Below are 3,860 nucleotides of genomic sequence, written 5' to 3'. Positions count from 1 at the left end.
ACAAAACTGAGAGAGTATATTACTAAACGGAGAGAATATTACTAAACGGAGAGAGTATTACTAAACTGAGAGAATATTACTAAACTGAGAGAGTATTACTAAACTGAGAGAGTGTTACTAAACTGAGTGAAAATTACTCAACGGAGAGATTATTACTCAACTGAGAGAGTATTACTAAACTGAGAGAGTATTACTAAACTGAGAGAGTGTTGCTAGACTGAGATAGTATTACTAAACTGAGAGGATATAACTAAACTGAGACAGTTTTACTAAACTGAGAGAGTGTTACTAGACTGAGAGAATATTACTAGACTGAGAGAGTATTACTAAATTGAGAGAGTGTTACTAAACTGAGAGAGTATTACTAAACTGAGAGAGCTGAGAGAGTATTACAACACTGAGAGTATTACTAAACAGAGAGAATATTACTAAACTGTGAGAGTATTATTACACTGAGAGAGTATTACTAACCCGAGAGAGTATTACCAAACTGAGAGAGTATTACTAAACTGAGAGAGTATTACTAAACTGAGAGAGTATTACTAAACTGAGAGAGTATTACTCAACTGAGAGAGTATTACAAAACTGATAGAATATTACTCAACGGATAGAGTGTTACTAGACTGAGAGAGTATTACTAAACTGAGAGAGTGTTACTAAACTGAGAGAGTATTACTAAACTGAGAGAGCTGAGAGAGTATTACCAAACTGAGAGAATATTACTAAACTGAGATAGTATTACTAAACTGAGAGAGTATTACTAAACTGAGAGAATATTACTAAACTGAGAGAGTATTACTAAACTGAGAGAGCTGAGAGAATATTACTAAACTGAGAGAGTATTACTAAACTGAGAGAATATTACTAAACTGAGAGAGTATTACTACACTGAGAGAGTATTACTAAACTGAGAGAGTTTTACTAGACTGAGATAGTATTACTCAACTGAGAGAGTATTACTAAACTGAGAGAGTGTTACTAGACTGAGAGAGTATTACTAAACTTAGAGAATATTACTAAACTGAGAGAGTATTACTAAACTGAGGGAGTATTACTAAACCGAGAGAGTATTACTAAACTGAGAGAATATTACTAAACTGAGAGAGTATTACTAAACTGAGAGAAATTAGAGAATATTACTAAACTGAGAGAATATTACTAAACTGAGAGAGTATTACTAAACTGGGGGAGTATTACTAAACTGAGAGAGTATTACTAACCTGAGAGAGTATTACTAAACTGAGAGAATATTACTAAACGGTGAGAGTATTACTAAACTGAGAGAGTATTACTAACCCGAGAGAGTATTACTAAACTGAGAGAGTATTACTAAACTGAGAGAGTGTTACTAGACTGAGATAGTATTACTCAACTGAGAGAGTATTACTAAACTGAGAGAGTGTTACTAGACTGAGAGAGTATTACTAAACTGAGAGAATATTACTAAACTGAGAGAGTATAACTAAACTGAGAGAGCTGAGAGAATATTACTAAACTGAGAGAATATTACTAAACTGAGAGAGTATTACTAAACTGGGGGAGTATTACTAAACTGAGAGAGTATTACTAACCTGAGAGAGTATTACTAAACTGAGAGAATATTACTAAACGGTGAGAGTATTACTAAACTGAGAGAGTATTACTAACCCGAGAGAGTATTACTAAACTGAGAGAGTATTACTAAACTGAGAGAGTGTTACTAGACTGAGATAGTATTACTCAACTGAGAGAGTATTACTAAACTGAGAGAGTGTTACTAGACTGAGAGAGTATTACTAAACTGAGAGAATATTACTAAACTGAGAGAGTATAACTAAACTGAGAGAGCTGAGAGAATATTACTAAACTGAGAGAATATTACTAAACTGAGAGAGTATTACTAAACTGAGAGAGTGTTACTACATTTAACATTTTTACATTTAAGTCATTTAGCAGACGCTCTTATCCAGAGCGACTACAAATTGGAAAGTTCGACATATTCGTCCTGGTCCCCCCGTGGGAATTGAACCCACAACCCTGGCGTTGCAAGCGCCATGCTCTACCAACTGAGCCACACGGGACCACAAAACTGAGAGAGTATATTACTAAACGGAGAGAATATTACTAAACGGAGAGAGTATTACTAAACTGAGAGAATATTACTAAACTGAGAGAGTATTACTAAACTGAGAGAGTGTTACTAAACTGAGTGAAAATTACTCAACGGAGAGATTATTACTCAACTGAGAGAGTATTACTAAACTGAGAGAGTATTACTAAACTGAGAGAGTGTTGCTAGACTGAGATAGTATTACTAAACTGAGAGGATATAACTAAACTGAGACAGTTTTACTAAACTGAGAGAGTGTTACTAGACTGAGAGAATATTACTAGCCTGAGAGAGTATTACTAAATTGAGAGAGTGTTACTAAACTGAGAGAGTATTACTAAACTGAGAGAGCTGAGAGAGTATTACAACACTGAGAGTATTACTAAACAGAGAGAATATTACTAAACTGTGAGAGTATTATTACACTGAGAGAGTATTACTAACCCGAGAGAGTATTACTAAACTGTGAGAGTATTACTAAACTGAGAGAGTATTACTAACCCGAGAGAGTATTACCAAACTGAGAGAGTATTACTAAACTGAGAGAGTATTACTAAACTGAGAGAGTATTACTAAACTGAGAGAGTATTACTCAACTGAGAGAGTATTACAAAACTGATAGAATATTACTCAACGGAGAGAGTGTTACTAGACTGAGAGAGTATTACTAAACTGAGAGAGTGTTACTAAACTGAGAGAGTATTACTAAACTGAGAGAGCTGAGAGAGTATTACCAAACTGAGAGAATATTACTAAACTGAGATAGTATTACTAAACTGAGAGAGTATTACTAAACTGAGGTGAATATTACTAAACTGAGAGAGTATTACTAAACTGAGAGAGCTGAGAGAATATTACTAAACTGAGAGAGTATTACTAAACTGAGAGAATATTACTAAACTGAGAGAGTATTACTACACTGAGAGAGTATTACTAAACTGAGAGAGTTTTACTAGACTGAGATAGTATTACTCAACTGAGAGAGTATTACTAAACTGAGAGAGTGTTACTAGACTGAGAGAGTATTACTAAACTTAGAGAATATTACTAAACTGAGAGAGTATTACTAAACTGAGGGAGTATTACTAAACCGAGAGAGTATTACTAAACTGAGAGAATATTACTAAACTGAGAGAGTATTACTAAACTGAGAGAAATGAGAGAATATTACTAAACTGAGAGAATATTACTAAACTGAGAGAGTATTACTAAACTGGGGGAGTATTACTAAACTGAGAGAGTATTACTAACCTGAGAGAGTATTACTAAACTGAGAGAATATTACTAAACGGTGAGAGTATTACTAAACTGAGAGAGTATTACTAACCCGAGAGAGTATTACTAAACTGAGAGAGTATTACTAAACTGAGAGAGTGTTACTAGACTGAGATAGTATTACTCAACTGAGAGAGTATTACTAAACTGAGAGAGTGTTACTAGACTGAGAGAGTATTACTAAACTGAGAGAATATTACTAAACTGAGAGAGTATAACTAAACTGAGAGAGCTGACAGAATATTACTAAACTGAGAGAATATTACTAAACTGAGAGAGTATTACTAAACTGAGAGAGTGTTACTAAACTGAGAGAGTATTACTAACCTGAGAGAGTATTACTAAACTGAGAGAATATTACTAAACGGTGAGAGTATTACTAAACTGAGAGAGTATTACTAACCCGAGAGAGTATTACTAAACTGAGAGAGTATTACTAAACTGAGAGAGTGTTACTAGACTGAGATAGTATTACTCAACTGAGAGAGTATTACTA

The 3,860-nt window shown here is 33.9% G+C and overlaps 1 non-coding gene across 1 annotated transcript; it reads right to left on the bottom strand.

The window, feature by feature from the left end:
• Positions 1–1,985: 1,985 nt before the first annotated feature.
• trnaa-ugc (transfer RNA alanine (anticodon UGC)) lies at positions 1,986–2,062 on the bottom strand. Its single transcript has one exon. It is a non-coding gene; the product is annotated as a tRNA-Ala (tRNA).
• Between the last annotated feature and the right edge of the window lie 1,798 nt (positions 2,063–3,860).

This window comes from Salvelinus alpinus, chromosome 3 (assembly GCF_045679555.1).
Source record: "Salvelinus alpinus chromosome 3, SLU_Salpinus.1, whole genome shotgun sequence".
In the NCBI taxonomy this organism is placed as follows: domain Eukaryota; kingdom Metazoa; phylum Chordata; class Actinopteri; order Salmoniformes; family Salmonidae; genus Salvelinus; species Salvelinus alpinus.
The sequence above is the reverse complement of the archived record's forward strand: the minus strand, read 5'-3'. Positions and strand labels throughout refer to the sequence as shown.